Raw genomic sequence first — 26276 nt, forward strand, 5'->3', positions numbered from 1 at the left:
GACACACCCAGGTAATCCCTAATTCCTGGACTGGTAGGGGGTCCTTTAGGACTGGGATGAGAACCCCTGTAATCTAAACAATTTTGCACCCACTGTCCCTGTAAGAGGGTTCTGTTTATGATTTGCACTATTAAAATAAACTATGCATCTATAAAGGTTCTGTCTGCCTTTTACAAGAAAGTAATTTTTATCTATAGTGGGATGGCTAGGCTATTATAATAATAAAATTGTGACCTTCTTTTGCTAGTGTTTCCATATGAGATAACTAATTAAAATAACACTTTAGGCACCCCATTTTCCCATCTGTGGTGAACTATCACCAGCAAGTGCAATGTGACCCCAACATTAAACACACTGACGCTGTGCAGTATAGTGTCAGGGAACTAGGGCAGGGTGTTTCAGCAGTGCTCTGTGCATGGTCTGCCCTGACAGGGACAGTCTCAGTAAGTCTGGGGTACATTCATCCCCAGCTGACCCCTATCCAGATTTGGCTGTCTGTGATAATTATAGCATCACTGGCGTGGCCCCATAGACCCACTTTCTTAACTCCATATTTAGATGTATGCAATTCAAGCAAATTAAGAGAAGTGACCAAGTGGATATTTTTGTGTTATTTTTTGTTTTTGATATTTTTATGTGTTATTTTTTAAAAATATTGACTAGATCCAACTCACTTTCTCATGAAGGTTAGACACAATATGAAGCGAATATATGGCAATGTTTTATTCATTTGTTTATATTTTTTCTTTCTCCAAAACATGTATCCGGGCACCCTACAAACAATCCACTGTGTATGGTATATATATATTTTTTCTCTGATGCTCTGAGATTTGTGCTTGAAGTTTAGTTTATATGCTTGGATTGTCTTCCAAAAAGCCCATAGGTTGCTACCATAGTGGCTCTAAGTTTATACCATTCAAAACTAAATTCAATTCACATACCATGCTGTATATCCTGAGTACAGAGAATTTTCATTATACAGCTTTACGTTTTGCTTTGTAAAATATTAAACAGCAAACACTGGAGTGACAGAGATTACATGATTACAAGGTGGAGAAGATGTCTGAGAATGGTTTATTTAATATTTTAGAAAGAGTGAAAGCACCTTAAGTGTGGTCCATTTAAGACATGTGCGCTGAGCGTTGCTGCTGAGCTTGTCCTTTAATGGGGTCTAAAAGCACCTTGTAAAAGGATTTTCCATTTATGAGCCAGTTATAGATGATTTATTTTTACCAAAGAATGTCTAGGTGACAAAGTAAATGTCTATATAAAACAAAATATGACAGGCAATAAATAAGTTATCAGCCAAAAAATAAATCTTATATATATATTCTTCATCTTAAACAGATATGTACCCTTTAAACAATGCCAAGGCAACATTTGCTGTTCGTGGAATGGCGTTTTAGTAGATAGTGATACGATCCAAGGCAATATAATTTTAAGCATTTGAGTTAGCTACAAAATGTGCTGCATTCTGTATTGCTTCTGAGATAATAGAATACACATTATTTTTGTGATATTGATTCCTTTATTGCAAGCCATGTAAAGCTGCACAGCAATCCACTTTGTTGCTTATATGCATTGAATGGTCCGTATACTACAAATGATATAATGAACTATAATGATCACAGAAACATAGGCCACGTAAAATAAATTTATGTTAGGGATGCTGATGTAAATTTACTGATTGTGTACTATTTGAAGGTAACAATCGTGATGTCTGTGCCTTTTTTATTAGGAAATCTCATCTTTTTTTTGCCTATTTGTTGATTTTATTGGCACTTTAACCTAGCATTACGAGTAATGAACCTCACTGCAGATGGGAAAAACTAAAGAAACGATTTGGACTTGCAGATTTTCCCAAGATTACAAAAAACCTGGCAATTAGAGGCATTAACGTGGCTAATTATTTTCTAATTATTTTCTTATTGCCCATTATGCATCAGACACCATGTACGTCACACACTTTTCTTTTAGTACTGCTCTGGCCAATAAACAAATGAACATATGGTCATCTGATGTGAAGAGTCTGGAGGTGAATGAAGTGTTTATCTGTTTTTAAATGCACCAAGCAACAAACTTCAGACTATATCCACAATGAACAAAAACGGGTTTTAGCAGCCATTTAATCCTGAATGTGCAATCAATGAGTTGTGATACATTCAGGGAACAGAGGAGAACATGCCATTATCGCGGAGCTATGAAAAGATGTTTGCTAAGTACAAGCATAAGCACACCACTTAAAGAAAAATGCCCTAGCACAATAGGCAATGAAAACTGTTTTCAAGCTAAAGCTACATCTGTAGCAAGCCTCAGAGTTTCATACGGACACCTAAACAAGTTCCTTATTGTAAAATGCATAAGGCCCAGTTGTTAGATGTGCACAGATGCTCTAAGCAGCTGAAAAATGCTAGTTTTCTAGAAGCTGATGCTTTTATCACTGAATAGATCATCTGGTAATGTCTGTGATAAGATTATCCTTGCTAAGTGTGGTATAGATAAGGCCCAAAGTAAAATCAGTTTCCTCCTTTATTTTTTCATTTAACCCTTTCATGGCATATAAACCAGACAACTGTCATGATTTCCTTACAGCTTGTTACCAAAAAGATCGACAAATAATGGTTAATTCGATAAATAAGGAGTGGTGATTAGTTAACATGAACTGACAGATCAACTTGCAATATTTAGGCTAAATATGTTATATGGAAAAAATGTGAACTTGGATATATATCCAACTGGTCTATTGATGTCTGCAGCACATTGTCATCGCATCAAAGATAATAAAATGATGTTATAGTTTAATTGAATTTACCCACACAACTACAAAAGGCAGCTACTGAGGAATGAGACAGCCATCCAAACTCCTCCTCCATTCAAAAGACATATAAGTAGATAAATGTATTTAAAAGTTAAATACATACCTACTAAAAGGTTGACGTTTTACTTGTTTTATAGGTTCACTTTAACCCCTTAAGGACACATGACATGTGTGACATGTCATGATTCCCTTTTATTCCAGAAGTTTGGTCCTTAAGGGGTTAAAGGAACACTCTACAAGGAAAGCAATATGCAAATGTAAACATTTATTACATATATCCTCCCAAAAAAACACGTATGTGATATTTTGTAGTTTTGCATATATTTGTAGGGTATAAAAAAGTAACCTTACATTAGCTGCACAACGAGTTTCTGCAGCTGTTGAAGCCCCAACCTTTTTGTCCAGATATTGTCCAACCAGAGGATGTTCATTGTGCACACAACACATGCGCGTGACATGCCAATCATACTTTTCTTAATGAGCGATTTTACAAATCATTGAGAACTATAAGTGGTGAGGTTAGTATACGCAAGTCCACGATTAGTGCATCAGTCTCTTCTGCTTAGAATTATAGTTCAATGTGAGTAAGGCAGGAAACCCTCTTGGCTGTCAATCAGGCAGGGTGTGACAAAGGTGTTTGATAAAACTGACAATTTCTATTGAAAGAAATATATAAAATAAAAAAGCCTGCAAGGACAGACAATTAAACTCTAAAGTATTTCAGCAAGCTGAAGTTGTTTAGTTGCTTGGAGTGATCTTTTAAATGTTTTGGTGTCAATTAAGTGGTAAGGATGTGAGTTGATTATAATACAGGTAAATCTAAGAATATATAATAAGCTTTTTCTGTCCCCTTAGGGTGAAAAGTTGGTAAAGAAAACCAAATCATTAGAATTATAATGCAAAGCATTGTGTTTTCCATTGTTTGACGTAGAGCTATTTTATTCCCCCCAACAATCCCAAGAATAGAATCAGGAAGACATTGGAGGGGCCCTGAGGGATTGTCACCAGTGACGCGACACATGTCACTAGCAGTACCCATAATAGGGGCAAGCCTGCCCATTGCCTGGCTCTCTGGCGGGCCCCCAACCTTCAGGACCATGCAATGAGCACAGCTGAAGCACTCATTCCATAGTCCTAGTGCCAGCTACACAGACGAGTGCATCTAATGATGCTTTCTCATTGTGCTACACAAGGACAGCTGCCATAGGTCCACAAATGCAGGACAACAGGGAACTAAAGAGGGACAGTGGGACAGGACCCTGAAATCAGGACAATCCTGCCAAATGCAAATGGTATAAATGCCAACACGTGATTAGTGAAGATAAAAATGCGGTATTAGTTGAAGGGTAAATCCAGTGACTTTTCACTATCTAACAGAGCTAACATAGCTAGCAAAATATATCACCAAATGATTGCTAATTGGCAGGAAGACATCCCTTCCAGTATGTTTTATATTGTTTACTGATTTCATTTTGTGGGTACACAAAATAGTTATTTTAAGTTAGTATAATTAAGACAAAATATCCAGATCAATCCAAATGAGCAGTGGCAGCAGGAGGCAGTCCGTCATGTGCTATATGACAAAGCAAACTAAGATAAACAAATTACTTGAGTTCATATTTTAAGAACATAACATATTTTCTATTTATTAACAAGATAAATAGTTGTTCAACTGAGCAGTGGCGCATACTGGGAGGAGGAAAAATATGAGGCTTGACTGCTAAATCTGACCATAGACTTTAAGGATGTCCTTTAAAAGCATTTTAGCCATTTACTATGTGCATAAGTTGAGACCACGTATTTATTTTAATTATTTTTTCATGCAAACATCTTCTGGTTCCTTTAATTTAACTCACTCACAAAATTGCATGATATAATTTTGTAGCTAATGCATAATCTTTATATTGTGCTAACCATCTAACCTGTATTCCTAACACTATAGTGCCCTCTGCCCCTCCCCAGGCCAATAAAGGGTTAAAAACCATTTTTTCTACTTACCCAATTCAAACGTCAATGTCCCTCTGGGTCGGTGCTCACCTCCTCCTCTGATGTCATCTGAAGGGGGGAGGCTAATGCGCATGTGCGACTAACGCCACAAGCGCATTAGGCCTTTCTCATACAAAAACAATGAATCAAAGCTTTACTATGGGATATTCAATGACTCTGGGTGTTCTCATGCAGAGAAACGTCCGGGTAAAATTCTGGAAGTGCTTCTAGTGGCTGTCTTGTAGAAGCTGTCTTAGTACTGCAGTGCACACATTGCAGTTTCTCTAAAATTGCAATGTTTTACTTTGCAGGACTAAGAGAAACAGGGACACTGGACCCGGACCACTTCAACCAGTTGTATAGGTCTGGTGCCTATAGTGCCCTTTTAACCCCTTAAGGACCAAACTTCTGGAATAAAAGGGAATCATGACATGCCACACGTCATGTGTCCTTAAGGGGTTAATAAACAGTTTGCGTACACTCCTGTACCACAACCACAAGAGTCAGCTGTAGTGATTATATGTTAGGAGTGTTCCTTTAAATGCAACATAGATTAAGAAGGATACAAAGTGAGATCTGTCCTTCGGATTTAGGTACATAAAGGTCACCTGGCATCATCCAGTCCAATTTATACAGGAAACACAGCCAATGTTTTCTTTTTTTTTCTCCCTTGTGCCCATAGGGATCTCCCCATTTCATCTGCTACAATAGCATGAATAAGGGACTTTCTAATCATTTTATCCTGCTCACACAATGTTTTAAGTGAGGCAAACTTCATAGTGCAGTTTTGGGAATTGACAGACTAGTACCATAGTCGAGTGCAGGAAAAAAAGTAAGCTTCTTTATTATGAAATGATTTTCATGCTCATTCCAGTAATTTTTTTTTTTTTAATTCTTTAAAAAAAATCATCAAATGTTTCCCTAAATTTTGTTTTTATTACTTCTGCTTTGCACTACTTTCCATATTATCCAAATCCCCCCAGACTTTGCACAATGACTTCCAATACTCTGTGTATGACAAACGATGTCATCGTTCTATAGATTTCAAGCCCTCTGTGCTCCAATGCACATATATTCACGAAAAAGCAGTTTACTGGATGGCAAAAGCTGATTATGGAGCACACTCACGCTGTCATTATTGATGGGATCTACTACATGTGTTTAAATAATCACATGTCTTATGTCAGAGTAGATGTTCAAATCTGCAAAATATCCTTACATATAGAGAAAATGTGGAAAGCAATTAGTTTACTAAGCCGACCTGCACAAAATACAATGTGATTTTCACAACTTAAATTTCTTGTGAACAAAAATGTTGCATTTATGAATTATAATGATGGCAAGCGCAGGCACAAATTAACCTTTAAAAAAAGACTTACAACCAGCCGCGTCATTTTTACATTGTTTATCACTTAGATATTAAATACTCCTTACTTAATTATTTGTCTTTGCATGTCATTTAAAGGAAGACTTCAATGTTAAATCAAATGCATTTATTTTGAATGTTGTGTTCTTTTTATGTTAGAGTTCGCCCCTCCCATTTTCGTTAAAGAAAACCATTAAACACCCCTTTTTTCTTGTCCGAGACAGTCTCTGCTCTTCAGTCATGCTGGGGTCATTAATACTGATGATGTTCTCTGTCAAATGCAAAGCTTCTCACAGAGAACCATTGTGAATCTATGGTGTATGTGCAGAAATAAACAAGCTTCACCAGCTTGAAGCTTCTCTACGGTACAATAGTTTAAAAAGAGTGAGTCGGAAAACTATTCTAGCATGCTTGACAGCTGGGACGTCTTACTAAGATAAAATACTTTAGGGGACTGTTCCTTTAAGAACTATGTAAAGATGAGTCAGGCTTTAATAAGCTGTATGCTTTTACGTGCTTTTTTTTTTTCATTTTTAAGTTATTGCTGAAGTAAAATAAGCATCTCCTGAGATCTTCTTTCTCAAGGCTCTGCAAAGCTGAATCATTTTTTAACGGCAATGCTTAAATTTAACTATTTTTTTTCAAAGATCTTTCCTGGAACATGACTGATGTCTGATCGCAAACTGGGATTTTTCAAAAATGCAATTAATAATATTAAGAGAAGTTCATGATATAAAAAAAACAAACAAACAAAACATTCCCCAATTTATTCAAGATAATCAGGATGCATATTTATTATATATATTTGATAAGAAAAATACAAAGAATCTGAATGATTAAGTAAGTGAAAGCAAGCTTGCTCATTACATTATGAAGAATTGACACCAGAACTGCAACTTTTAATATACAACATGAGAGGGATCCATAGAATAGAATTTTTACAATTTGCAATTGTCTTTCAGTTCTTCACAATTATCATGAATAAATCTCATTGCTGGGTAACAGTGTACAGATGTCTGCTTTTTAAAGCCCTGGCTATGTTTATCATAGATACATCAATCATGATGCCAAACCTATTTAACTAGTATTTTATTAGAAACACTGCAGAGTTATTCCTTAATAGGATCCAAATACAATGACAGATAAAAAATGATATACAGATACATGAGTAACAATGGCCATCTGGCTACTAGCTTTGTTAAAGGAACGCCATAGTGTTAGGAATACAAAACTGTATTCTGTTACTATAATGTTCATCTGCCGTCTCCCTCTCGACCCACCAGCGGCTGTTAAAGGATTTGAAGATGCTGAATGTCCTCATGCACAGCATTAGAACATCCAGCATTGTTTCTCAGAGTTAAACGCCATGAAACAGCAGGAAGCACTTCTAGTCTGGTAAACAGCCACTAAAGGCAGTCTTAACCCTTCTATATTAACACTGCAGTTTCTCTGTTTTACATTGCAGTGTGAAGGGGACAAGGACAGTGCACTTTTTTTCATTAAACAAAATATATACAATCGTATCATCTATGCTATTTATTTGCACAGATAAAGACTCCATGGAAATCAAAATAAGGTTTGTTTTAATGGTGTGTGCTGACACCAGTCAATACCATGAAAACGTTTTTCAATACTTGTTCTGTAAATCATTACAAGCTTTTAGCTATACAGTATAGAGTATCTTTCTTCTGGCAACCAGTCCACTCACTGCCTCAACATTTCCAGCTGTAACATGAAGAGTAAATAAACCTTTCTAATTACACGAGTCTTCCTAAAGAATTGCGCACCATTCTGACTCATGCGCGAAAAAGAACTGGCAGCGATATATTAACATTAAAGTTATCGAAAATCCACTGGTATGAATTAATCAAGATACACAGTATAGAACAAATATTGCCAGTGTTTGCAGAGAAGGGTCTGCCGGGCTTTTATCCACACAATTCTTCTCCTAGTAAGACTGCATTCATAAATTATGTTCTGCTAGCAAACAAACTCATTTTCAAGTGTAAAGTGAATCAAAGTCCCACAACTTGGATAGATATTTCAGAAATGTTGTGTTGGTGCAAAATTCTGTAAATTTAATGGTGCACTAACTCAAGGATACTTTAATGAATTCTAATAAATATGGTCACTGGGCAAAAGGTACACATGATCGCGCCATAGAGTATCGAGTTATACACAATAATCTGGTGAAAACTGGAGTAGAATGTTGGTATTTTTAAAATTCTCTTTGAATTCCTGGCAATTCTCACTATGATAGATAATCGTGAATGTAATATATTGGACTTTTTGGGAATGTATATAAATGTGTTATTTTTAAGACATTGATCATTTGTTTAGAAGAGAATTTGTGCATGGGTGAAATGTAATTTACTTTTGAAGATTTATGCTATATAACCCAGCAATAAATACACAGGACTCATTGTGTCTGAGCTGATATCCAGAGTCCAGCAAATACTGCTGTCTGTTATATTGTTGGCATGTATCTTATTACAACTTTTTGCCACTGAGCAATGTTTTGCAATTCTGGTATTTTTATTCTGTAGCTAAAATGGCATGCACCTTTTTTAATATATGTATTGTTTCCTTGCAGGAAAAATTGGAGGAAATGCATTTGACTATAATACTTTATGATGTATAAAATCAAGTTGATATAACGCATTTTCACTAATTATAATACTTGTTATTGCTAATTTTATGTTACATAATACATTTCTAACATTTAGGAAAATGTCAGTATAAGACCTTGGTATTCCTATGATATAAGGCATTTAAAACCAAAGTAAAGATGACTATTAATGCATTGTTTATAATATCTATATCAATAATTTTGGACGTTTTTCCGAGAACCTCACTGTGCAAAGAAGAAACGGAACAGAAACAGTTATACTATGTCTTTGTTCCATCTTTTAGGTTACATCATGACCTATGAGCCTTTCACATCTGATGGCCAGTAAACACAAACTGCTGCTGGTGCGCAATCTTATCTTATCCCTTCCGCCAGGATGAACCACTGCCAAAAAGAGATTCTTTTCTCACCAAAGCAAATGTCACTGTCTGCACTTTACTGATGCCCTTTCTCTAATCGAAAGAACAAAGGAGCCACATTATTTTTTACAATAAACAGTTCACTCTGATATACCTCCCCTTTCACCTTTAAACATTTATTGAGAAAAATTATATATATATATATATATATATATATATATATACACACACACACACACAACATATGTATCTTGTTATCTCTATTCACATCACTAGAAAATAGAATAAAATGTAAGCCTTTAAGACTGGTGTGGAGACTATAGACAGTTTTTGGCTTGCATATATTCCTAACTAAGAAGTGGTTTAAATTTCACAATAATACAGCAATTTACAGTCTCATAACCAAAAGTTTCCGAACATTTTTGGTGGATTTTTTTAAACCAGGAATTATAGAGAATTAAAAAGAGAATTGCAAAATTTAGGCAAAATAGCAAATCAGCCAAGTTTAAAAGAATGTTGCCAGTCCAGCTATTGTGTACTCACTTGTATTACCCATGGTTGCAATATGTATTAAACCATCCCAGGGCTGTCAGGGGTGTAAATGATACAATGCCCAATCCTTCATGATTTTCCTGCTTGTGGCTGAGAATGGTCTCACTGTGTGTCATGAGTGTGCCCCAGGTTCTAGCTCGTGGCTGAGATATTACACTTTGGGTCATGGTTTCTCTGCCACTCTCTTCATTCTGAACCTCTATTCTTTCTGTATTATTTCTTACTTCAATATTTCTATTTTCTGCTGGATCTAATTTTTTCTTTCCTTTTGCCTTTTTCTATTGTCTCTGAAGTCACCAAGGGAAACATTCAGCTTTAATCAGTATTTCTGTTATGAGTTATATGTAATGGCAATTATGAGTTACATTATTTTCAATGTGACTCATATTGCATACTTGTTATATAAATACCCTGTGGACTTTGCTATATTGTATACAATTTGCTGTGTCTAACTCGATCCCTGATATATATTGTCTTTTATGCTTTTGTAAACCTTTAAACCTTCCAATAAAAAACAAACAAAAAAAAACATAACGGTTCTTGTATGTATCCCATTTATCAGAGAGAGAACTTCACTGCCCGTCTGCTTCACCATGAGCCACCAATGATAACGGACCCAATCACTGTCTGATATGCCATGTAGTTCACATATGATTCAATTCACACAACTTAGAACACATTGATTGACTCATACTGCCATCTATTTATTGGTATGGTAGGCTGATTTCACTATACATATTCCTGTGTATGTGAATTAACACATTTCAGACTGAACTGTACTCGGCTCTGTAAAGTTGCCTTATCACGTTTTCTTAGGAACTTGAATATCCCTGGTTTGTTATATCTTGAGGAAGACATTCACCCATTCAGCATATGTGAGCATCTTTTAAGAGCTGTCAGACTGCTGAACGGAATGTAATTTTATGTATTTCTGCCAAGAATAAGGCTTTAAAATTACTTTACATCACAGCAAATAGCTATTGTGTCTGGATAGAAGCAGACAAGCAGTGGTGTACTTAGCACATGGGACAGTCTGGGTGACAGTCAGAAGGGGCAAGCTATGGAGCATTTCCTCCCGGCCCTGACTTTGGACTGTAGAGTGGTCAGGCAGGACCATGGCAAATTCTGTCATACTAGCTCCATGGAGTGTGCAGAGTGAGTGCAGGTGGTAAGAGTGTGGATGACCGCATGCTCTACATGGCACTTAAAGTTGCAATGACAGAACAACACAAGTAACATGCAGATCCATTATCGCAGTCCATCTTGGCCAAGCTAATATATTTTAGAAGTGGGTGAGACACACAAGTAATGTGAAGGGTTAAAGGGACACTATAGTCACCCAGACCACTTCAGTTCAATGAAGTGGTCTGGGTGCCAGGTCCCTCAGGTTTTAACCCTTAATATGCAAACATATATGTTATATGTTTGGGGAGGAGAGGTCACCAGCACTGGAATAAGGTAAGCTGCTAAAGGGGTTTTAACTCCTTCAGTGCCACGGGAGGGGGACCCTGAGGATGGGGGCACCCTTAGGGCACTATAGTATCAGGAAAACCGCTTTGTTTTCCTGACACTATCGTGATCCTTTAAGGTAAGCACATCAGCCGATAAAGGGATTATGAGAGAAACACACAATCTGAAATTGGGGGTGCAGAAAGACACAAAAAGGGGGTGGAGGGACAAACAAACAAAAATGAACAATTCCAGGTTCCAAATATCCTAATTACACCAATACATATATAAATAATACCAAAGGGAGTGGAAATTCACATTTGATTGCTTTCCTGAATTCAAAGTATTGTTTAGATACAAAACATAACTTCTCTACATGAGTTAATTTCCTATCTAGCATAGCTGTGAGTTGGCTATACCAGCTTATTAGATGCTTTTTCTTGCCACCTTACTTATTTTGGCTTACATTTTTTAAGCCTGTTATCAGCTCACCACAATTCACTGTTTAATGAAAAAAACACAGGCTTATCTGAATAATGACCTTGCAGGAATATTTGAAGTGGCATTGTCCCCTTCATGCATGTGTAATGCCAACTGCTTGTTACTTAGCAGCTGCAGACGGTTGAGTGCAAGCTGTTTGTGAAGAAAAGGATGTAAATGCCATCAGTCTGCCTTGGATACAATTAGAACATAAGACACACACACACATTTTACATTTGCAGCTGGTGGACATGATGCCTGGTAATTTCATCTGGCAAACGAGAGCCTTGCTGTTTCCCGGCAACACTTTGCCAGTCAGTCTTTTCAGACGTTCAATGATATGGTATTCAGTGCTAGGCAAAGCTTTTCCAGGTGTAAAACTCTTTTCTGTTTTTGCAATATGTACCACGAACAATATTTCCATTTTTGAATTTTGCCAGGAAAGTATGATATACTAATATTTAACACAAACCAGAACTACAATGCAGAAAATAACTTTTATATAGGAAGTTCGGAACAATAATGTCTTCCTCTTTGTTAACCAGAGAATTAGTGGGCATCTAAATAGTTTGCACAAGTTTTATAGCTCTCACCAATGCAATGTTTTTAGATTGCAGCATGCAGTATGAAATAAAGAGTTAATGAAGGGCATGTCAAGAATGCATTTTTTGTTTATACAAGATTGATGTGGGTGGTGGGTGCTGTGTGTAAGAAGTACATTGACATTCAACTCTCCATCTTCTGTTACACTATAAATCCCATGATCCTTACCATGACATTATCCTTGGCTTGCATAGCCCTAATATCGGAACATCACACCTATTCCTGTTTTGGCTAGTGTCTACCCTTCCCTTTCTTCCTATGATTCTGCTCCCCGTTTCTTCTTAATAAGATATCCATATATTACCACTTAATTCTCACCCAAATGAAACAATCTGCAAAATTCTGGTTTTCAATATAGTTACATCTATCTATCTATCTAGATAATTCCTTCTCCTTGTGTCACCATGCTCCAATATAATTCCCTTTCTCTTCTATTATGTCTATAATCCTAATATTTTCCTCCAATCATTCCTCTGTACTTGAATTATCTGGATATTGTCCTCATTTATGAAGAAATAGGATATTCACAGCCGTGATTATATTGCATTGTGAGCTGCAGATAATGGAACTCGGTCTGGAAATCAATATGAAAAGGTTTTTACATCACCCAGGTCATTTCTAAGATATAAATAAATATTCACCCCTTAAAGAAACACAAACTTACATTACTAACACTATAGTGCCCCTGTCCATTTGCCATAAAAATATATTTTAAACATTTTTTAACTTCCCTTTTCCGAGTGCTCCTTCGGTGAGGCTGTTCCAATCTCATTGAGGAGCCATTGTTTCCTCCATCGCTGATCCAATCTTATTTTCCTCATAGAGGAGCAATGATGACCTGATTAACATGCACGGGACCTGAGGCACATGCTTGGCACCCATCCAATTCTTCTCATAGAAAGTACTGAATTCACGGCTTTGCTATGAGCTGCAACGTCACATGACTGCATTTGACTCGATTAGTTCAGCGGAAGCGCCTGCAGTGACTGTCTGGGAGGTGTCTTTAACATTGCAGTTTCTACAAAACTGCACAGGACCACTGCACCCAGACCACTTCATTAGGATGAAATGGTCTTGGTGACTTTAGAGGTGCATTAAGCGTAAACTACAATTTTACAAACACATAAAGAAACAAACACATGTTGCATAAATGATGAGAAAAAAAAGCTTAAAGCTCAAAACTGTGCCCATGACTTCTTTGATTCCTGACAATTTCCTGGTTTCCTTGCACAGGACAAATCAATATACTCCTGGTGACTTGTGCAGTCTTCGGAACATGTCACATATCACGATAGATGATTGATATTTATTCAGATTTCAGACAATATATAAAAATCAACGGTATCAAAATACATTTCTATTTTTAAATACATTTCTATGCACTCAGCAAAGTCATTCCCCCAATAAATGTGCATGGTAAGTTCTCCTTAAACCTTCTCTATATTATATAGCAAGCATCTGACAAGATCCTGCATGTTTTCCATAAAGATCTGTTGCATAGATACACTTTCAATCTTTCAGCCTCCTCTCCAGTAATAATGACATATGTCTCTTTTATTACAATGTGTATGTACCAAGGTCCTGGCAGATAACACAGCTTATGATACAAGCAAGTCTTTTACCATAGATCACTTTTTCTATACATTTTTTGCATCAAGAACACAGCATATGTTTTTCCAAACGAAATAGACATGAAATAGACAATGTTTTTATGCATTGCCTTTTTATGACTAGGAGTTTCTATACAATATATACAATATATATAAGATTCCAATAGTTACTTAACAGTAATCTCCTCACTGGGGTTTAACCCCTTAAGGACACATGACACGTGTGACATGTTATGATTCCCTTTTATTCCAGAAGTCTGGTCCTTAAGGGGTTAAAAACGGTTCATCATACTGAGAAGGAGAAGATACTGAGAAGATACTGAGAAGTGTTAAAATACATAGAAGCAGCAAGGCAGAGATGTGCTAAAATCAGATCCAGTGAAATAAAAGTAGTTTATAACTAATTCTTTTCACACTTGTACTTAACAGGATTTCACTCTTATTAGTTATTTATTAAGTTTAGCTTGAGGTTAGATAATTTAATAGGATTTCTACTGATAACTCTGAAAGCTATACTGAGGAAAGGTCAGTGGAGAACAAGCACAAGCCAGAGCTTTTCTTTTGCTAAATACACCTAACTAGTTCATTAATGCCTCCGCCAAGGATAATCATAACTTGTTTTAAAATGTATGCCCCCTATCCAAAACAAAAAGGTCAGTTTGTGACAAAACTAAATATAACAGCAAATTCGCAGACAGGGTGATATATAATAAAAGAAGGCCGCTTTCTGAACATTATTACCCCTTGGATTCTGCAATGGTTTGCAACACTGTTCATACCTATCGACAGTCCCAGATTTAGTAAGGCAGTCCTGACTTTGGACTTCTATCCTGCTGCTCTGGGGTTGTTTACTGGTGTCCCATTTTAAAAAAAGTCGCCATTCAGTACATGGTGAGGGGATGATTAGATGCACTTGTATTGAGCAAACTACACTAAGGGCATCGAGTCCACATGGTCACATCAGGGGTGAATCCAGAACTGAATCTCGGAAGGGGCACTTGGAGATTATTACAGGGACAATTCAGACTCAATGAGCTGAAGTGGCCTGGGTGCCTATAGTGCCCCTTTAAACCTACAAATCTCATGACAAAAAGAGGCACATAGGATTCTTCAATAAACTGTGAATTGTCCAAAGTTTTAAGTGAATTAAAAAAATTTGGGCCAAAATAGTTGAACCAAAAATACAGCTGTCATACACTTAGAATGCAGTTTTAATTTCTAACACTTCACACTTTCATGAGTAACCCTGCATGTCTTATTTAATACAATCACAACACCAAATGTCCAATTTATCTACAAAAACATTGTGAAAGATGTTCACTTTTGGATGATGTCTGATACTTTTTTCCATGTTTTTTTAAATGTTATTTAAATATTTTGTACATTTTTAAAATTCCCATTGACTGTGTGCCCAGGCCCAGACTGTGTGCCCAGGTCCAGTTGTCTCTAAAGATTTATTCTATGCAATATTAAGGTAAATAACTTGGTGCTAAATTCACTTTAATTACTACATTCTCTGCTTCCTTACCTATAATAACCTTCACAGGTCGTAAAATATGCATGTCATTACACAGACCTTATTAGCCCAATGCTTCCATCAATGAGCACAACATTACTATTTAACACAACTAATAACATAAGGACAGAAAATAAGCTTGTTTAAACTGCCAACTGCCCTGTATTCTCATTCATTTTTTCGGAATCTCATAACATTTTTGAAACCGTAATGATAGTCTCATTACACAAAAATGACCATTTACTTGAAACAGTGTTCATTTAAAATGTTTTTCTGAAGAAAAATAATATTGGGAAAAAAACTACTACACAGAGAAGAAATAAGTGTTTTTCTATCAGTCTGCGAACCAATGTGGAACATTGGCTACAGTGAGCGCCTAAATCATCAGCTGGAATAAATGTACTGGGTTAGCGTCTGCCTCTGAGTTTCCCGGATAACCCAGGAGAGATGAAGGGACAACACAGACGAGTCTTAACTACAGAATTCGAGCATATGGAAAAACATATCAGAAGAGAGATTAAATGTCCTTTCCTCCACAATAAAATGCAGAGGTGTTTTTATGCCTTCCACATGATTTCACCAGATCTTCTCTTTAAAATGTTATATCTATATATATATATATCAATCAAATTTTATCATCTGCTCCTGCTGTTTGGTACCCCAAGGACATACATATATATGTCCTTGGGGTACCAAACAGTAGGAGCAGATGATAAAATTTAACACATACAGTATCTTGCTTCCCAGTTCCTAAAAAACACTTGACCTAGAACAAAATTTCAATTTAGAAGTTGAGTGCCATGCCAACAGCGGGTATGGTTAAAATGTATATACAAATTAATTCCTACTGAATGCTAAAAGCAGCTATGGTTAAAATGTATGTACAAATTGTTTCCTCCTGAATAGCAGTTACTTCCATACACCCCCTTAAGAGCTATAGGTAATTTCGAGGTATAGAGGAAATAAACAATAGAACTGACTCGAACTGGGCATGTTTGAAAACAGATGTCTGTTGGTGTGTACTTATCCATTTGAATTCTGCTTACACACACACACACTGAGTTTATTCCCAGAAGAAATACTTGGCCAGACAATGCAGGCAGAAAGTACCCTGTAGCTGATATGAAAATGCTGACGGCACCATAAACTTGTATACATCCGTGTGATAAGTATTCCACATGCATCCTTCAGTGCGTGTCTGTTTTATAGATACCTAATTGAAGCCTGCATGTCAAGTCGGTGAGTGTCTGTATCAATAAAGTTTAAAATTATCTGCCTTCTTCAATAAATTAGGTAAATCATGTTTGGAAATCCGGTGCTGCAAGATAAGTCACATCACACTGTGCAATAAAAACTATGTTCTATATGACTGATCCCATACATGGGAAGCATTGGGCACACATGTTCCATTGTGCTTGAGGTTAGTGGGAGTTTAACAGCTGGGCATCAACAGCTACATCGGTTCTTCTACTGAAACCAACATCTAGAATTGGACCATGCAATTCACCCTCCCTGCTATTTTCTTAGTATACCACTACATTTAGGAGATTATGGCTAGCTGCCACCAGTAACAACTACATCCAGGAGTATATCTCCCACTAATCTCAGGCTAACAAAAATGTGTATTTTCTGGTGCTGTTCTAACATTAAAAGAACTCTAACCTTTTTCCCCCAATTTTTTTGTTGTTGTTGAAACAATCATGTGATATATGTGAAAGATATGTGAAAGATATATAATCCAGAAACATTTACTATGGAAAAATAATTCTATTTTAGGGTTTTTGAGACATACATACGTTTGAGGTTTACTCTCATATTCTCAGAACCCCTCGGTGGCCTTATTCAACATTGTAGTCCTCTTCGTATACTTCCTTTACCATACATTGCTTTGTTTCTGCGTTTTTTTGTTTTTTTATTACAGTTTCCAAGGGCATAGGAGCAGAGCTTGCCCAAATTCATAAATAGCTAAATTAAGATTGCTTTATTTTATTAATTTCCTATTTCAAATACAGGACACTTAATTAGTAGATAATAGAACAATATCAGCACTGCGGAATATGTTGGCGCTTTATAAATGACAGTAATAAATAAATAAATAAATAGACATCAAAGAGTAAATTAATAATACAACCACAACGTGCATTGTACACATACATACACTTACTATTATTATTAAACAATATTGTGAATTAGGAGTGATTTCTGTAATAACATTAATGCCCTAAAGGGGGAGTAATAACACCAGCAACCAGATTAGCTGCAAATCATGTTACCTACGAGAAAATTAGCTTCTATACAAGGTAGGAACAAATAAAGTCATTTAGTAACAGCGAAAGCCCCAATCAATCTGAAGGGCCACATAATGCAGTTATTCTCTGAGAACTGAGTATCCATGTAACAGAGTGCAGTGTTTTCAAAATGATCCTAACTAATAACAACCTACATGAAGGAATCACAGATTTTATTAAGGGGGTATATACACCATCTTTTTAAACTAGGGGCTTAACAAGATTGTGATCCAATAACTGCTTAATGAATATATTTGATTTCTAGAAATTGCTGTTTATTGAAACCCAATCCATTTTAAAGCTTGCAAATTCTATATATGTTGAGCATTTGAATTGCTGCTAGGTATAAAGGTCCATGTTCCTTTTTTTTTAGGATCAATGTTAAAGAGACAGTGAGTCTAAGCATCAACATCACTTTATCTTAATTTCTTAGAAATGGCATAGTTTGCATTTTGCAGTTTAGACGCATACTAGTGGCTGTCAGACAAACATCCACTAGGGGATTCAGCCTGAAACAGATACAGTCATTAAATCTATTGACATTCGGCATTAACATGTAAAGTATGCTTACACTGCACGCTGTTCATGGAAGCACTGGATACAATGCCTTTCAATCAGAAGCATTGGAATGGTGGATTGTGGTGACCACCGAGCATGCGCTGTGTCCCCAATGCCTCTTTATGAGAAACATCTGACTGGACAATAATCATGAGAGTTGATGACTTTGTAGTAGGAGAATCGACCTGCAGCGAGCAAGCTATCCTGGTACTAGAATAAGGGTAATTTAGCAGTAATTTTCATCAAGGAAAAAAAAAGAGGACAAATAATCTAAACAAACTAAGAAACACAAATATTTAAAAACTGTACCTTTAAAGTGGATAGAAGCTTTCTGCATCAAAGGATTCTGGGTTTTATTATGGATTTAGCTTTTGTTTGTATTTATATTATTTCCTCATAAACTCATAAAGCTTCGTATTTAGTGTCTGTATTTTTATTTTCAGGGCTGTTCATGACACTGCAGCTTAGGGAAATTAAGTAGCTTCTGCAATGTGTGGGTTGAACAAAAAGGCAAAGAAAATGCATTTTAATTAAAGTAAATATATTGGAGAGAACATTTGTCCAATGCTATTTGTTTTAATATAAAGGATGTGTGGGTTTATTCATCAAACAGTGAATGGTTGTGCATTGAAAACCCGAGTAGCAACATTTAGTTAAAGACGTAAGATGGGAGTTTTTCCCCAACTCTTTTTGCCTAAAATAAGTAATTTGGTTTCCAAGTCACTAAAATGTACTATTCCCAAATATAATTTTAAGGGTTTTCTTTCGCATGATGCACACTGGATGCTTTTTCTTGGTTTCATGGATTTTCTTCACGTTTTCCTAGTGTTGTGGTTGCTCATATTTTGGCAAATTTATTGGAAAAACAGAACATTTGCCAGAAGTGCAGGTGCTCTTTGATGTAAAAGACTTCTGTTTACCAGTTCCATTAAGCAGGGATTTGGCCATATTTGCAAATTGTTCGCACACTCACATTGAGCTTATTTCAAACATAAAAGCTGACAGCAGATGAGAACCTATTGGCTCACCGCATCCTTTTGGGAAAAAGCTCAGCTCGAATTCTTGATTTACTCTGGAAAGTATTGTATATGTCCCAGGCATTCTTCAGATCCTCTGTATAATTAACCCATACCATTATGAGTAGAGGCTCCTCACCACATCCACTATTTTTTTTTTAGTCAGTTGATTGAGACTGGCATGAGAAACAAGGTCCTCTTGACCACTCTTAGTTGTTTTTTTTTGTTTTGTTTTTGACATCATTACTTGTTTCTGTGTCAATTTTCTTGCAATCCTTTCTTAACACATTTTGGTTTTATGTACAAAAGCACCAACAAGATGATTCACAAAAGTGAGAATTGTCAGGAATTGAAAGTGAATTTAAAATATTAGGTCATAGTAGCTCAACTGACGCATAGCTGATAAGTTTAGTTATTTTGGTGTTAATTTTGAATTCCTGACAATTCCCATTTTGGTGAATAACTCTGCAAAAAAAAATTTGCAGATTCAATTTAAAAGCTGAAATTATAGTATTCAAGATCATTTAACAATTAAACTGACAGCAAGAACAATGTCAAATTGAATAAATCCCAATGGAAGGGGTCTTTCTGGTCTGAGGTCTGCCCCAGAAATTGGTCTGCTAGTCTTACTATAGCTGCTATCTTTACACCTGAAGCAATCTTTTTACCGTATTATTTGTGGGCAATATTTAGTAGCCTGTCTGGGAAACTAGTCTGATCGCATGTCATTATTTAATACACTATTTTATTTTTTTAAATCTTAGCTTAATTTCTGTTAGGAAATAATAAAACATAGACAGTATTACCCAGTTTAGGTCATTGCGTTCTTCATGTACGCACCGATATAGGCACTACACATGAATTCTCCATCATATTTCCCTTTGTCTGCCTTTTTTCTGACTTTTCTAACACAATTGAAGAGAATTTCTTTAAAATGGGAGTAACATACTATTTTCATTCATAAAAAAATGTATCTAATGATGATAACTGCTGTGATGATGACACCACTGCAAATAATTATATAATTATGAATGGCATTAAGGGTAAGAGGTGCACATGTTTATTGCTGACAATCGAATCATAAAATTGTACATTCTACCCCACACATGGTGGACTACACATATAGACTGTGTCTTCAAATGTCTAGGATTACATTAATAAAAGTTATAATAGAACTGGTCCTAATTGTTCCCATTTTCTTTGGACACAATGGAAACATTTTCAGTTACACACTTTGTATAATTCTGAGTATCACTGTAAAGGTTCTGGACCACTGTTTGAGAACCACTAATATATACAGTACTGTTTCGGTAAGAGTAGACTTTCTCTGTGCTAATAATTAATCTGTCTCCCATATGCAGGATGAACAAAACATGGAGAGCAGAGTCAATAATTTTCTCATTTGCATATTTTAGCATCTATAAAAAACTGATATACAAATGATGGTTTGATCAATCATATCTGTGGAAAGTAGAACGTGCCTAGATGCAGAGCGACTCCTCATTTATGCAAATAATATGCAATATTTTCATTTTTAAGCATATTGTGTTTTGGACATATTGTTAGTAAAACAATTTATAACTGCCATGATTAAAATATCTTGACCCTGTACTGAAAGCTTGACTCTTAATCAGAGCTATTGATTGGGTTCTAGAACACGGGTAAGCTATGTGTCTTCACAGTACAAGTAATCACCACCATCATTAGTTTAATCCTCTGTGCCCTTGGAGCATGACATTCCCTTTATGAAAATGTAATGATTTATGACAACCTCAAAGCATATGGGCTCTTCTATTAAAAAAGAAAAACCACAGACAGCTTAGACATTAACAATAGACAGAAATATCCTTAAAATACCTGTGGGTTGTTTATGAAGAGTTATTTTTGAGTACATTCCTCTTATCTGCTACAGTCTAAGCATTGTGTTTACTAATTTAGCTGACACTGTGTATGTTATATGAAATGAAGGTGTCTGTTTGGTAATACTAGAAAACATGTATCAGCTTAAGGTGGGCTGGAAGCTATCAAGGTCCTTTAAAGGACAAATAAATGCACCCAGACAACGTCATCTCAATGCAGTGGTCTTGGTGCAGCGGTCCTTTAGTTTTAACCCTGCAATTTAAAAGACTGCAGTTTTGTAGAAACAGTAATTAAACAAACATCAGGTGGCTGTTTTACTTACCGCCCCTAGAAGCACTTCCCCAAGTCAGACTCGGATCTCAATGAAATGCTGCTTCAAGAGAGCATTTGATGGGCACAGAGATTTGTCTCCCAACCATTTGATTGGCTGAGATTATCAATCATCAACCAGGGTATCGAGGGCTTTCAAACCCTCATCGGCGGGAGGGGGTACATAGGTAATGTAACACTATAGCATTAGGAATAAATGTTTGTATTGGTTAGTTGTTAGTTGGTATAGTGGTTAGTTGTTATAGTGCACATATAGTTACAACACAACATTTAAATCATTATGATTGGCATGCTTTGCCTACCTAGGTCTCCAAAAGTGTCAGAATTTGACCTGTAATCAACAGGAAAGTGATTACAGATCAATGGATAGTTCACCCCTTGCTGAATGTGATTTGTGGTTACAAATAGATAGACAATCCTACATCCTAAACAGTTAGACCATTGTGACTGAATGCTATCTAAATACACCACAAAAATGATTATGACCCCAATCATCCCCATACCAATACATCATTTAGACATAGCAGCCTGAATGAAAATGGGATGGAAATGAAAATTGAAGAAAACAAAAAGGTAATGCTCTTTGGGAAATAATTATAGTAAGTGTAGGATTGTGGAAATATGTGCGCCTTGATACAAAACATTCTAGGTGTAATAACCTCAGCGTATGCTCACTGTATACTTCCAAATATGCAGCATTACCTGCCAGCCTTCAGAAAACCATTTGCATAGGCAGAAATAACGTGAAATAGTCTTGCAAAGCTGCACACTCATTTAATGATGTGCTTGCTTTCTGCTTTTTGTTTTTTTTCGAGTGTCCATAGAATCATGAGGAAGGGCAAGAACAATATTGTAATTGTACCAGCCAATGGAATATAGGTTGGTGGTTTGTCAATGTTTAACAGCATATACTAAATATGTGTAAAAAAAAAAAAAAAAAACTATACATGAAACTTAATGAATTGAAATAGTATATACACGCGCTCATATATTTAATGCACGCAGACCAGAACATACTTTATATTATCCCACCTTCTCTAGTAAAAATATGATCTGACTCTATTAATCTGAGACCACCGAACGCTAGTCAGTTCTAATCCATAGAAATGTGATTTTTACCTTTTATTAACTGCTTTGTGCTTTTTTTTTTTTGTCTAATCTCCTTTACTTTTTGTGTGTATTTGAAAAGATAGATCATTTCGCCTGTGCAGTTATATAAGAGCTCTGCTTGCGTGCGTTCATGAAGATATACAAACACACATGCACACACACACAAAGACTAACAGAATGGTGACTTTCAAACAAATTCTATCTCATGTTTTGACATAATTCTTTAGCATCTCCTACACCTCATTATACTTCACTGGCTTTTGGGGTAAAGGCAGCTTAACAGGAGCAGAGCAGGGCAAGCATGAATAATACATTTAAATCAGAACGACAGGCAAAAATATCTTGCAGAAAAGAGGACAGAGCTCCACAGCAGACATTTCAGAAATAGATATTCCATGTTAAATGCTAGCCTTTTTACGTAACAACGGAGAGAGAAAATGTGCTGCTGACCCGTGTGGAACCCGAAGAGTTAACGGTTTCCTTTCTGCCTGCAGATACTATAAGCGCAGTGAAGTATGTATGGCTTAGCTGCCTTCAGTACTGAATGAGTCAGTGATGTTCTGCCAGTTGGAATACAGAATGCCAAATGGGCAGTGTAACCTGCCACTTATTTCATCCTCAGCCTTCCTTGGACAACCTAAAGAATAATGCAGAAATGTCTGCAAGAATGAATAGTGGTGTAAACCAGACAGTATCCTTCAGTTCTTTTTGTCTCTCCCTCCTTGAATTTAACAGATCAAAAACCTCAGCCAGTGCTGGCAAATAAAAATGTGTTTCAAAAAATGCCCAACATACAGTCCAATGTCCTGGGAAGGTGAGCAATCGAAAATAAATAAACTGTCTGGAAGCATTGAAATGCACCAGAATTCCTGACACTTCCAGAATAATAAATAGTTTTCCATTTTCAATGGGCACAAAATCAGGATATTAAGAAGCACAGAAAGGACAATTCAATAGTCTGTGCCAGTCTGTGCCAGTCTGTGTAAGATCAATTACATGTGAGCCCTGTGCAGCTGGTGAAGTAACTTAATGAGGGGTACTCGGTCCATAGTACATGTTTTGATGCTAAGTGCTCATATGTTTATATCAGGAGGAATCATTTTCATACCATCCAAGTGTTTGTCTTTAGCAGGGACAGCCTCTTGTATGGTCATTTTTTCTATGAGTTCACATTTTTGGGAATATTTTTAATCTGTAAAGGACAGTGACATTCTATGTCATCAAAACTTTCTCATCCATACCATGACATAGAAAGTCCTGTGCAGTCAGTATTAGCAAGATCCTCTCCTTTTTTAAAGCTGGGACGGCATTAATCCTTAAGCCACCTCAAAGAATTCCTCAAACATAATGACTTCAGGGCTGGAATAGGTTGAATTTAAAATGTGTTTTTTAACAAGTGTCAACATTACTAATGGGATTCCCATCCGGCAATAGATTAAAACTAGTAAGTAATTTTGGCTAGAAGAATGCATATATCTGTTAAGGCTTCATGTAAATGTGACATTTATAAGCTGCTGACAAAGGTAAAAGGAAATAAAATGTAGTTTTGCCTTGGAAATTTTTCTCTCATTGAAGTGTCCTTTGGCATAAAAATGTTTGGAACCCCTGCTCTAGAAACGTGCTGATGGCAAATGTGCAGTGTGTTCAATGCAGAACAAACTATGAGGCAAGAAGAAACACCAACTAGGAGTACAGAACTGACTATGAAGATGGCATTGATTCTCATTGTACGTTCTAGAATTTGTCAAACCCTTTCAGAACTCAACTGTGGCTGGTATAGCAACTATAGCATCAATATTGTAAAGCGCTACGGAATCTGTTGGCGCTATATAAATGGCAATAATAATAATAATAATAATAATATTTAGCACACTTTTCCAATGTGACAAGTAGTTCTTTGCTCTTTTTGGTCTGAGACTGACCCCACCAATAACTCTTGCGTTTATGATCCCCTGAGAGATGGTAAACCAACCACCAAATAATTCTCTTTGCAGTATTTATATTGCTTTCATGCCACGTATTACTAAAAGATATTGAAAGAATCGCTTTTTTCTTTTGATATGATATGTGGTCTTCAAGCTACCTATATGGCCTGCTTAGTGGGCACTCTCAATGTTTCAAAAATACAAAATGACAAAGGATAAATAAATGAAAGCCTACTTCTCCCATATATGAAATGAGATTTCGTATTCCTGTTATGACAGAGGCTGTCAAGAAGTGCTTAAAATATTTTCATATCCCAAATGGGAAACATCCCAGATGCACAACTTGACATTAGCTACTGATTGTATAGCTTAATATTAACAAGAAAACACAGGATAGCTAATTATGCAAGAGTACTATATTAGGGATATAAAATATAAAAAAAACTCAACAAATTCATGCAGCATTTTCATTATAACTGTACTTTCTCTGCCTTGTCTTTTATAATATCTTTTTAAATTAAACCACACATCGCATGCACTCATTGTACTCTAGCAGTATCTAACAGCCAGGGAAACACATCTGTCTATTGTGAACATCCCCATTAGTGCTCATACTAGGCCCAGTCCGCTGTAAAATGAAATGCAGCGAAATGAATGGGAATGAAAATCCTATTAAAAGATTCATTGGTTTTCAATTTGTAACAGAAATGTTGGTTCTAGCCACAAACCAATATAAACCAATATTAAAGACCTTCAACTTGATATAAAGTATCTGATCATATTTCACCGGGACATTCTGTTTAGTTTCTTTCAAGGATGCTGCTACAGTAGCACTAAAATGTACATGAAGGTCCTTGTAATGAATTCTGTATCCTTTTTCAACAGCTGACAGCACTCGGCTTGATGCATTTTCCTGTTCAAGTGCCATGTTTATGAAGGAATATATTTTTCTAGTAAAACACGCACAGATAAAGGTGGATGGACAAACAACAGAAGAAAAGATGTGTGCGGAAAAGAATCTGCAAGGGCACACGTGTCACTAGTTGCCTGACCTTGTATGTCTTCTCCTTTGTACTGTGGGTGCTCCGATGCCCTCATTGTTTTGTGGGTTTGACTTATTTCTTGTGTAACCCCCACTATAGTACTTAGCATCCCCTTACTTGGCAGTTGTGTCAATAGTAAGTAACTTCAACACCCTCTCTTTAGTTATTCCTACAGCACTACAACAGAAAGGAACATTTGACTAGTGTAATACACTAGGATTCAAACACATGTTAGACTTAAACATGCAGTCATTCACACACTAAGTACATGTATATATGGTTCAGGCACACACCCTTGACATATGATGCCACATACACATGTTACATATATATATATATATTGTGTCATGTACATACATGAATGCTTATTCACTGAAATGAAAATATAAAGGGAATTTAAAATGTAAAATCTAAATAGACAAACTGGAAAAATTCTCTAAGTCAGCGACACTTTGAGTTCTGCTACCCTGGCCTTACATTGGAGATTTACTCTGAATTCACTTTGAATTCTCACTTTAGTAAATAACTCTGTATGTCACATTACACATACGTATGAGGTTATACGCAGCTTGAAGCATGTTGCCTAAGAATGCACAATCTTTGTGTTACACGTGCTAGCAAGAAGCCATATTTGTATGCTACCTATTCTGGGTGCTGTAGCTTAAGTCTGTAGGATTCTAGTCCCAAATTTTATAAACCTCTACTCCAACCACCAGAGAGCTATAAGTCGTGGTATAAGCCACATTTGTGCAGTACTTAAAATGAAAAGTACATTTAA

The 26276-nt window shown here is 36.3% G+C and overlaps 1 protein-coding gene across 10 annotated transcripts in view; it reads right to left on the bottom strand.

The window, feature by feature from the left end:
- Positions 1-26276, bottom strand: part of LOC134587347 (sodium/calcium exchanger 1) — a 439447-nt gene that overhangs the window by 81389 nt on the left and 331782 nt on the right. The gene's annotated exons all lie outside the window — the stretch shown is intronic.

Source organism: Pelobates fuscus, chromosome 2 (genome assembly GCF_036172605.1).
Source record: "Pelobates fuscus isolate aPelFus1 chromosome 2, aPelFus1.pri, whole genome shotgun sequence".
NCBI classification, from domain to species: Eukaryota; Metazoa; Chordata; class Amphibia; order Anura; family Pelobatidae; genus Pelobates; species Pelobates fuscus.